This window comes from Mesoplodon mirus (assembly GCF_964341445.2).
Source record: "Mesoplodon mirus genome assembly, chromosome: 17".
NCBI lineage: Eukaryota > Metazoa > Chordata > Mammalia > Artiodactyla > Ziphiidae > Mesoplodon > Mesoplodon mirus.
The window spans coordinates 71,019,695-71,032,313 of NC_138993.1; positions in this window are offsets into that span (position 1 = coordinate 71,019,695).

Genomic DNA, 12,619 nt, shown 5'->3' on the forward strand with positions numbered 1-12,619 from the left:
AAGGAAGATTTTCTGCCATAAATTCCCTAGTAACGGGAGTTCCATAATTTCAAATATTCCTCCAATATCTCAAATTGTTTCATTATCATGAACTACATACCCTAAAACAACGTCAAATATATAATGTTGAGTAGATATGCCATCACCTTTATAAATATACACACACACATACATATATATTTACATAGGTGATGGTATATCTACTCAACATTATTACTTTCTCAGTAATCTTGCAACTGATAATGAATAACAAGTGTGACATCAGTGAAAATGGTGTAGCTGTAGTTCCAAAGGTCCATCCTTCTACAAGAATTTTGAAAAATCAAGCAAAAACTATCAGAATCAACTTGTTTGGGAAACAGTCAAAGCTATACAGGAACCCAGGAAAACAGTGGATCAAGAAAAATACAACTCAAAGATGGTAAACAAGCTCTGTGATATTTTTACCTGGGCTTGTTCCCCTTCTAACTGGGCTCAGCAGTTGTCTGGAAGACAGCAGCCCACATTTCCTCTGTGGAACCCGGATTCCTGGGTCTGGGGGAACAGCCCAGACCTTCCTCTCAAAGAATATGTTTCCCTCATGTTCTAACCTGTCTGAGTGCTACCTAGGCACTGACACAAGGAGCTTGCCACTTTTTTGCAGAATTTGGAAATCAGTCGGAGCAGAAATGCAGCAGACATTCCCCAAAACTGTTGTAAGGTAAAGTAACAACCCACTGCTGCCTAAGGTGAAGATTTCAGGTGAGGGAAACAATAAAGCACCAAGTCTGGGAGGAAAAGCTGGGAGAGAGCATCTTTGGGAAAGGAAGGCCTTCAAAACACCTGTAACCGGGGACTTCCCGGTGGTTCAGTGATGAAGACTCCATGCTTCCGGGGCTTCCCTGGTGGTGCAGTGGTTAAGAATCCGCCTGCCAATGCAGGGGACACGGGTTCAAGCCCTGGTCCAGGAAGATCCCACATGCTGCAGAGCAAAAAAGCCCGTGAGCCACAACTACTGAACCCACATGCTGCAACTACTGAAGCCTGTGTGCCTAGAGTCCGTGCTCTGCAACAAGAGAAGCCACCAAGGTGAGAAGCCCATGCACCGCAACAAAGAGTAGCCCCTGCTCGCTGCAACTAGAGAAAAGCCCACACGCAGCAAGGAAGAACCAACATAGCCAATAAATAAATAAAAAATTTATTAAAAAAAAAAAGACTCCATGCTTCCAATGCAGGGGACACAGGTTTGATCCCTGACGGGGGAAATAAGATCCCACATGCGATGCCGTGGAGGAGGTGGAGGGGGACAAAAACCAAAAAACACCTGTATCCGGGCAACTGAGGAAGCCACATGCATAGCGAGTGCAGAATCCAGGCTCAGAATCAACCTGAGAAGACCCTAAGCTCACCTCTGGCTCATCTCCAGGCTCAGGGCAAGGGGAAGTGAGGCCTGAGGCAGAGTCCTCAGCTGCCTTGTTGCCCTTGAAGGCGAGCCCAGCTGGGAGATCCCCTCCAAGGAGTAGGAGGGCTGGTCTTTTCTTTCTCTCTTTTCTGTTTCCTATTCTTCTTCTTTCCCTCCCTCCTTTCTTTCTTTCCTGTCTCTCTCTCTCTCTTCCTTTCTTTCCTTTTCTCTTTTTTCTTCCTTCCTTCCTTCCTTCCTTCCTCCCTCCCTTTCTTTTTCTTTCTTTCTTTCTTTCTTTCGTTCTTTCTTTCTTTCTTTCTTTCTTTCTTTCCTGTTTGACTTTAGCTTTTAAGTAAAACAAATCAATTATATGTTTTGAAATAATTCATTTCATGTGGCTGATACTATTTTATTCCTGAATATTGTGATATTGCAATGTTCCCTAGAAGTAGATGAAGAGAAAATAATATATATAAAAACATGAAAATACATGAGAAAATGAAAAAATGAGAAAGAAGGAACACTGACTATGATTGTGGAGGAGTAGCTCAGAAAATAGAAGGGGAAATAAAATAAAGGCAAAACATGAGTACTCAGCAATAGAATCATTCCCCCCCAGGCCTACAACCCAGGGTTGTAGGTTTGTAGTAACATGTGTGAATCTTGGAAAACTACAGCACTACAATCAGTGTATTACCAGACCAGAAACTTTTCTCTTGCAAAAATTCAGAGATATTTCCTTCACTATGACATTCCATGGGAGAAGGAAGGAATTAACACCATTTTTGCTTCTTTAAGTAGTCATATAAAGTTTTACTTTGCCTATAGAATTTGGCAACTGTTTTTAAACTAATCATTACTTTTAATTAAACTAAATTTTATTCTCATAATTATTATTAATTAGTAATTACTAGGCATAACAGGCATAAATGGTATTTAACTGTATTGAAATTTAAAAAAAGATATGCCAAGCATATACTAATGCTCTTATGGCCAGAAATAGATGATATTGAATGCAATTTTTGCCAAAATACTTTCATTAAATAAAATTTTAGCATTTGATGGAGGATTTTTATTAAGTATGCAAAATTTTGACAAACCAACCAAGTAAGCATTGAATTTTATTTCCTTACATGATATTAAGGAAAATCAAAATTATCAAATACACTGAGGTGTGTAAAATAAATATGTTTTCTTGGTAATGTGACTTTATACATTTTAAAATCAAAATAAATTAATTTATCTTGGGTTAAAATGGTAAAGAACTTAAAATGCTTTTTTCAAGTAATAATTTAGAATTAACCATACTGGAAAAAAAGAAATACCTGTTAATTTACTAAGTCTTTTTTAGTGTGTTCAAAATTCTTATGACAATATAACCAGGAAATTGTTGGGAACCATTAGTTTCTGCATGTTTGACTAAGAGGAGATCCTGCCCAGGAAATGAAAGCCTGCAATTTTCATAACTTGTAAAATCAACAATATTTTTCATCTGAGGTCATGATGGGTCAATCTTTGGTGAGTGAAAAGAACATGCCAAGGTCAGTGAAAATTCCCACAGGAGAATATTGATGTAGATTAATTTTAGAGGAAGATAAATGGGCTAAAGCAGAAAAGAATTGACCATAGACGATTAGGGTTTATGGTTTAGAAATATTCATTTTAGCTGAAGGGTGTTTTTACCATGATCCCTTATTCAACCTGACTAATTTAATTATTATCAGGTGTTAATAGTTCAGCAATTATGTTTGGATTTATTTAACCATAATATTAATTATGGAACCTGAATATTAATAAATAGCAATAAAATAAACAAGAAACATCAGGACAAAATTGGATCTCACAATGAAATATCACTATTGCATACCATTGGCAATTAATAATAATTAAGGCTATATTATAGCATGACACTGATTGGGCTATGATATTACATTATTATTTTTTAATTTATTTTTTATTTGGTGCCAGCTGGGTTGGAAGACTTGCAGCAGATTACTTTGTCTCAGATCATTGATTTTGGTCAAGAGGGTTGTAACACAAAGGCAGCAGGCTGAGTTTACTGTCTAGGAACCTGGAGCAGGACAGGGTCTGAGAGATGACATAAATAAGAGTCTAGAAACACTGCCTCTAAAGATGGTAAGCCAGTGGTTGACACCCATGACCCTCAGCTCACTGTAGGACTCTAGAATCATTGCAATGTGCAAAATCCAGATATCCACATAACACTGCATTCAGATAAAACAAATTGTACTATATATTACATCATTCAACAGATGTTTATTGAGTTCCTACTATGTTCTAGCCATTGTTCTAGGTGTGGTGTTACAGGATGGGCATAAGCATGTTGTGGGTCCCTGATACATCTGGAAAGGCATGAAGACAGTTCACATTCACACACACATACACACATTTATTATTGCCAGAAGCAGATCAGAGTTTATTTTCCCATCAAGTCCCATTACGGAGGTGGTGAGTTAGATGGGCATATGGCTGTTGACCATTTCCTAAGTCTTTCTTCCTCTTTGCTAATCTACCTTTTTCTCTTCCCCACAAAGGTGACCATTATTCTTGACTCTGTTATATGATGCTGTAGGCAGGTCCTCACACACCATGGTTCCTTGAGGCTTTTGTGTTTACAAGAAGAAACTCGGTTCTCAGAATTTTGAAAGGAGCTTCTGTAATACAAATGCATCCTTCTCTTGCCAGTAATGATAGGTGTTCATGGCAAAACATCAGTGAATTATTATTGAAAGCAACAACAGCAGCAACACAACAAAAAACCCTTCACGTGAGGGTGAAGACAAACAAGAACACAGGTGATGGTGGCATGGGTATTTGTATATGTCCAAACTCATCAAATTGTACACATTGAATATGTGAAGTTCTCTGTATACCAATAACGTTGTTTAAATAAATTAATTTTAAAAAAGAGAACACAGGGAAAATAAAGGTCATGTTTTGCAAATATATGTAGATGCTATTTTAATGTCAAAATATTTTAAGGGTTAATTTATTCATTTAGCAAATGCTTATTGAGTTTCTTTTATGTGCCAGCCTCTCTAATATTTTCTAGCTATTTTCTCAGTGAACACCAAAACTTCAACAATCATGTGAGATTCATGGGCTTTTTTTTGTCATCTAAAATTCATGTTCTTATGACATAATAGTATAGTAGGATCAGGATATACCTATTGGATGTTTATGACAGTGGGGTTTATAAGAATGAAAAATAAGAAACTAGCCCAAATATTCAATAATAAAAGGTATGACTAAATTCAATATGGGATACAATCACACACGTTGGGGCTATCAAAATTATAATATAGATATATAAGTATGGAAGTGGGAAAAAAGCCCTATAACACTAAGAAAAATGAAATTGCATTGAAAACACTGTGTATTACCACTTTTCATTAAAAAAATGAATTTCTATTTAAAGAATATTTTCTTCATTATATACTGCAGGAATTTCATTTTTCAGGTGTGATTCTATTTTTTTTTTTTTTTTTTTGCGGTATGCGGGCCTCTCACTGTTGTGGCCTCTCCCGTTGCGGAGCACAGGCTCCGGATGCGCAGGCCCAGCGGCCATGGCTCACGGGCCCAGCCGCTCCGCGGTATATGGGATCCTCCCAGACCGGGGTACGAACCCGTATCTCCTGCATCGGCAGGCGGACTCTCAACCACTGCGCCACCAGGGAGGCCCTGATTCTATTTTTTAACAACCCTTTTATGGTACCCCATGTCTTCCCCTGCCTTGCCCATTGCATAGCAACACTAAGGGACTATTATTGTGAATGTGATTGTTTTTATTAAACAGAATGTTTTAATAAACAGTGTCTAAGTGGAAAAATGTGTAATTTAGATGAATGACAGCTGGAAATTTCTCACGACTCAGTTACACATTCACAAACTAACAGTGTCAAGTGGTGTTTTCTTCCAGCTTTCCGTACTCACTCTTTGGTCACTTTATTCTTTTATTTTATACTTTTAGATAAATCATTATTTTTTAAATAATTTATCAGATTCTTCTGTGTTGTCCCAAGTTTCCCAAACAAACAGGAGTTGGAGAACTACTGATTTCTCAAACTCCTGTTTAAAACTATGTGTTTTTTGGGTTTTTTTTTCAATAAACACTAAACTTTCTAACTTAGCTGAACGATCCTTGGCCCACCCCACAGAAATTGTGGTTTATTTAGTCATTACTCCTTCTGGTGTGATGCTCTCATCCCAGGTTCCTCCTTCTCTCCCCATCAGTTTTCTCCAATCATTTAAGAATGTTTGTCCTGCTAGTCTTGATCGTCGTACCCTGGGTTTTCCTTTTTCTTCCAAATCTATTGTTTCTTTAAAATTACCCTAAAAGCTATTTTATGTCCAATGATCCCAAAGGCACTAGTGGGCAGCTTACTCTCCAGGGTCTATAGCACTTCCGAGCCTAATTCAACCAACACACAGAGATTAAAAGAAGGGCTGGCATCCTGCTTTTATGAATCACCTTTGCTTCCATTGGCTTCTCATCCCAGCTGGTTAAACTAATTTTCTGAGGGACCTGCAATAATTTGAGGAGGGAAGTTTGTACAAGTCGACCCTCCATGAAGGCGGGTTCTGCATCCGCACTTTCAACAAACCGGTTCCATCCCGATTGGTTGGATACAGGGATGTGGAGGGGCAAGTGCAGAGGGTACTAAGTTATTTTCTATAAGGGACTTGAGCATCTGAGGATTTTGATATCCATGGGGGTCCTGGAACCAGGAAGACTGACTGTACTAAGTATTACCAAATACCTACTACTATGCATCTTTCTATACAACCTTAAATACCAATCATGGGAAGAAGTAAAATTGGATAGGCAATGGTGCTAATGGCACTAATAGCTGATACTATTGTACAGGGGAGGAAATAATGGGAGGGAAAACTGGGGTAATATGTGAACATTTCTGCAAAAACTGGTCTTGCATCTCTCAAGTTTCAACAAAAAACATTACCATCATTAACACTGACAGTCATCAGCAGCTTTACACCTTGATTTCAATGTGAACTTGTAAATTCACAGCTGCCAGATTAGTCATCATAGACTCATAAAGAATCTTGCCATTACAACTTTGTAGTTCTTTTCTTAGGGTGAGATATTTTGAAAATGGTTTCAATGAACTAAAATAAATAGCATTCGTATAAAAATTATCTATATGGCCCAAGAGCAAACTGTTCTCTAGATCTTAGCCTACATAGCCTGTCTTTTGTTGTAATGGTGAATTTTAGGTTATGATGCTCTAACTGAATCTTGCAAGTTATAACAGGTATCCAGTTATTCCTAATTGTTTCCTAAATGTTTCACTGAGTTTCTATTAAAGACACTAGTTAGGAAAAGAATTTAGAAGATATGGTAGGGGTTAGGTTCCTGATATAATCCATCATATAGTGTAGGATTTTTCAGATGATAGAGTGATTACCATTGTTGTGAGGTGCCATGGTCCAGTGGAAAGGGCACTACCTGGGACTCTTCAACAAAAAGCACGTCTTGATTCAGCACCTAATTACAGGTGGCAATATGCAGCAAGGTGAAAACCCAATCTTGGGTTTCACCTCTATACAGAACCGTGACCTTGTGTGAGCTATTTAAACTTTCTGTACTCCAGTTTGCTAACTGATAAAATGAAGAAGACACTATTTGAAATATCTTACCTATTTTATGCCCCTGATAATAAATAACTTGATATATGTGAAAGAGATAAAAATTAATCTTATAAAAGTTTACCTATTATACTTATCTTATTTGTAGTTATTTGTAATTAAGTAACATGAGGAATGTCATTTTGTGAGATTATTTCCAAATAACTTACAGATTTCTTTTTTCAACTTTGAGGAAATTTTGCTTTCACATAGATATCACAAAGACAGATTCCAAATTCATTTCTGAAAGATCATGTTTTACAGTTGTGACATTAAAGTAGAAGAAACATTGAGAACATTTTAGGGTTTATTAACTTTCGAGGTTATGAGAGCTACAATTCAAAAGGTTTTGAACAATTTGAATCAGGTGTATATACTTTGTACAGTAACCTCAAAAATCAAGTGAAAATTGATAGGAACTACAATTAACCCATTGCAAACTGGTTCAAATGATTCAAATTTTCATAAGTACAGAAAATATAAAGTAAAATTATTTTTCATTTGATGGCAGTGTCTTTATGACCATAATTATTTGTTTTAAGCTAACAGTAGCCAAAAGAGAAAGGTAAGAGCATACAATTCTTTAAAATAATGGGAAGAGCTGTGGCTTTACATTGGAGTTTATCTTAGAAATACTTTAGTCAAAGTTCACTGTGAAGGTAATGGAGGATAAACTAATTTCCCATCGAGACTGACCATGTGAAATCATAACATATGAAAGTAGCAATTTTAAATCTACTGAAGCACAACCATGGAGTGTAATTTCAAATCTAAATCCTTGCAGAGATTAGGAAAGAGAGAAAGAGTGAGCAAGAGTAAGATGTTACCTCTCCAAATAGGACGGGAGGTGAGAGAATATCACCCTACTAGACATTGAAATGATACTCTTTTATATTAATTTTCAGCCCCATGATTTTGGTAAATGTTCTCAAAAACTAGTGAAAGGCAAAAGCTCAATAGAAGTTAAGCTGTAGCTCTTAGCTTCACCTCGAAATAACAGAACATGTTCACTTTGCTTTTTATAGGGCATTTTCATTTCTAAAATGAGCACCCCTTCAAGGCTGGAACCACATCTTTTGCATTTTTTTTTGAGTTTGCCACAGTGCCAATAAGAATGTTTAGCAAAAAATAGGTCCCAATAATTAAAATTGAATCAAATTTCCTATTCATTCAGATTAAATTAATTCAGTTCAATTTTATGTCTCAGAACTATGGAGCATAACCACTTCCATATCCACTACTTAAGTTCTAAGAGAAAACTAAGAGTTTTTGAAAACAAATGCGTAATTATTTGCTTCTCTTAAAAGTATTATTTCGAAGATTGGAAAAGTGACTACAAATATATCATTAACAAATATATGCAAGGTTATTCATATTCCTGTACTTAGTCATTTTTGACATATGAAATAGTTTGTTTCACTGAAATAGTTTGTTGAATTTGTTCCAGTAACATTAACAATAAGAATAACTAGGATTTGTTTGTGATATGTAAGAACTGCACAAAGCTTTGACGTAGAGTATCTCATTTAAATTTTACTTTCACACTTTGAGAAAAGAACCAATGCCACCATTTTGGTACAGGACTAGGAGAGTGAGATAGGCTCATTCAGTTTTGCAAACTGAAGGAAGTGGCCAACTGGACCTGTTTTTAGCTAGTTTACTATTAAACAAGCAAATGGTAGTGCCAAATATAAATCTAATGTTAAAAATATACTGGTAGCTAGACACGACTCCATGATGTCTCACTATGCTCCCAGAGGCCTGTCCCAAGTTAAGTGGACAAGGCAGTCTATACAGAATGATGATCTTCCAGGACCTTCCAGGATCCTGAACATCTAGGGTGCTGGAGAGGCCTCATCCACGCTCAAGGATCTACCCTATTATCATATAAGAACATCCTTGTCGGGTAAGAGTTTCATTCTTCTCTTTTCAATTTTTTGCTACCTCACTGAGTCTACAGCAGTCTTGGCCTTGTCCTACCACAAAGAAATTGAGAAACTTGTTAAATAATTTGGGACCAGCCTGTATGATTCCAAATGTCTGTCTGTTCCCTTGTTTTATACATTGATTTAAAGTTCCAATTAAAAAAAGAAAACAATTCCATGAAAACAAATATTAACAAAATTAATACAAGTATATTCTTCTTTATTATACAAAATATAAGATATAAAATACATTAGAAATATCTACATACATTAACCAAGTCTTTAATCTTAACAGTGTTGCCATGTTAAGAATTGTTTGTTTGTTTTCCCATTGAAAATTGTACATTACTGTAGTCAGAACTGGATGTTATTCTTTAGAGGAAAGGAAAAATCTCACAGAGAACTAAAGCTAAAATACATTGTGAAATGCATCAAACTTTCCATAATTAGACTTTATGTTTAAACTTATTTTCTTTTTTAAAACAATATTTATTTATTTTATTCATTTATTTATTTAGCTTCACCAGGTCTTAGTTGTAGCATGCAGGATCTTTAGTTGCAGCATGAGGGATCTAGTTCCCTGACCAGGATAGAACCCAGGCCCCCTGCATTGGGAGCACAGAGTCCTAACCACTGGACCACAAGGGAAGTCCCTAAACTGATTTTCTTGTCAGATCATTTTTTCATATTCCCTCAGTACTATTGTCACATGCACCATCTCTCGTTTCCTGCTTCTGTTTTTTTTTAATTTTTAAATTTTTGTATTTTTATAATATTTATTTATTTATTTATTTTTCATCGAGGTATAGTTGATGTAAAATATTATGTAAGTTTCAGGTGTACAACATAGTGATTTACAATTTTTAAAGGTTATATTTCGTTTATAGTTACTGTAAAATATTGGCTATATTCCCTGTGTTGTACAGTAAATCCTTGTAGCTTATTTATATTATCCATAGTGATTTGTACCTCCTAATTCCCCGCCCTTATTTTTCCCCTCCCCCTTCCTTTCCCCACTGGTAACCACTAGTTTGTTCTCTATGTCTGTGAGTCTACTTCTTTTTTAGTATATTCACTGGTTTGCTGTACTTCTTAGATTATACATATAGGTGAATATACAGTATTTGTCTTTCTCTGACTTATTTCATTTAGCATAATACCCTCCAAGTCCATCCCTGCTTCTGTTTTTTGAGTACCACTCTACATATTGAATATATTAAGTTTGTAAACTAAAGAGCAGATATTTACAATTATTTTTATCTTTTATATTCTTTTACAAGGTGAATTTTTATAAAGAGAAATTATTAGAATATTTGAAGATGTACACATTCAAGACTCTCAGAATTGCTATAATTTTATAACTTCATACAGAAATAAAACAAGGAAGAAAATAATAACTCAAATAATATTGTAAGATACAAGCAAATAACATTTGACAGAGATGTAAATATACACAAGTGTAGAGATATAAGTATCTGGAAATGTGAACTTCATAGAGGCTTACAGGTGGTTTTAAATATACTATAGATGAAATAGCTTAATATCACTTATTGAGTTCCTTTTATATGTAAAACACTAAGGCTGATATCAAGCTGTTTCTTTTTGAAGATATTCTGGTTTGTTTATGGAAGATAAAATCTTCAGAAATACCATGAGACCAATCAAAAAACAAAGCAGATGACATATGGGATTTGATAGAGTATTAATCACTGGAATCCAAAGGCAAGTTTATGCCTGTCTGGATAACATTCCAGACACATTGGTCAATGCATGTAATTGCCTACTTGGCAAGCTCAGGATGAAATATGGAAGTATTTGAAGATTAGCATTAAAGTTCACCTTCTAATACATACTTCTTTCAAAATGATGTTCAAAATTCATCTCATGTAGGGTGCTTCCCTGACAGTTTTGGCTGTGAGAATCATTTTTCCCTCTTCAAATGCTGCTGTTGAGAAATGTATTTTCTTTCCAAATTAACATGAAATCTTCATAAAAATAAGAAATAAAAGCAGCAAGTGAATCAGTGCTGATAAAAATAAAACAGCCACCATGAAATGATTTCTTGTTCTGAGACTTTCTATTGGGGCTCTTTTCTGGTAAAATAGGTGTGTATATCCATTCATGCATATACAAAAATATATGCAAACTTGACTTACTTCTTCCATTCTCACTATAAGCACTGGAATGGTAAGGATGGATAGGAGAATGTGTCCGCATAACATCATATTGGTTGGAGGTTTATTTGTATCATGTGGAAGAGAAACTTTAACTTCAATTTGATCAATTCTGATAAACATATAAACTGAATGTAAATCTGGCTTCACATCCATGGAAAACAAAACATGATGGTTTTCCTGATGAGTAGCAGCTGACATCTCTCACCCACTCAGGGCTTATCTCTGATGTGGGACAAGTTTCACAGAGGTGATGAACACAATTCAAGCCATTTTGGAAAAGGACTTTAAAGAGAAAGCATTTTTTTGATGCAAGACTCTTGGCACAGTAGAGTGTAGAGTGTACATGGGTATCATAACTTCTGATTAAGAAAACTATGGAAAAGGGACATCTTGTGAGAACAATTCATCATATAAGTAAGTTTGCTATTTTAAGCTGAGAGTTCAGGAAAGACATCAATGATAAAATGACATTTGAAAAGAAGCCCTGAAGGAGGTGAGCGAACAGTCATTGGAATAACTGACAGGTAAGAGGGAAGGCTTTCAGGCAGAGAGAATAAAATTATTTAAATGATTATCAGCAATTATAGTGCCTTGTGACTTTCAATTTTCTTCAGTAAAACAAATAAACATATGTTTAACTGACAGTATTGCACATAGCAACTTATAAAGAGAAGAATTGACAAAAATCCCCATCTTTATAAATGAAATATAGAAATGTTAGTATTTACAAGTGGAATGTGGGAGGAAAAACACATTCAATTTCCTTATATTTCTTTTAAGACAGCAAATGTGGTACAGCTTTAATGGAGGATAAATGAATATCTTTTTTTCTTTTAAAGCAGTTAGGTCACAATTGAAATGAGTAATCGATTTGAAAGAACCCTTTTAAAGAGTTATCATTGATTATTCTCTTGACCTTTTCCTCATATAACTGCATCTGCCTAATAGAACTGAAAAGAAGATACGCCTAAGATCATGACATAAAATATTCAGAAACAGTCCAGTGAAGCTAAAGGAAGAGGGTGGAATTTTAAGACTCAAGTAGGAGGATATATGCACAAACAAACAAACATCAAAAGGTCTAAATAGGCACAGTTCACAGAAGTATAAGGGGAAAAAAAGCAAAGAATTATAAAGCTTTATCCAAAGTTACTTTATAATGCACCTTTGTTTTCCTACTCCCATGCTGCAAGACAAATTTTGAAATTCTACCTTAAAAAATGTTTCATTCCTCTATGAAAGTCTGATTTATCTTCTAGATTTATCTTCTAGGCTTTTTGCATTTGAAGGCAACAAAACATTTTAATTTGTTTCTATTACACCAGTATTTTATTTTCAGAGACTGTCTCTATTAAAGTGCTCTGATTTTTCCATACACCCTTATCTTTGGTCTTTAAAATACCCACCACTTGCTTTACATTGAGTTTAATAAACTACTTACACTGGCCCTGGGGAAAGATCCTTATATA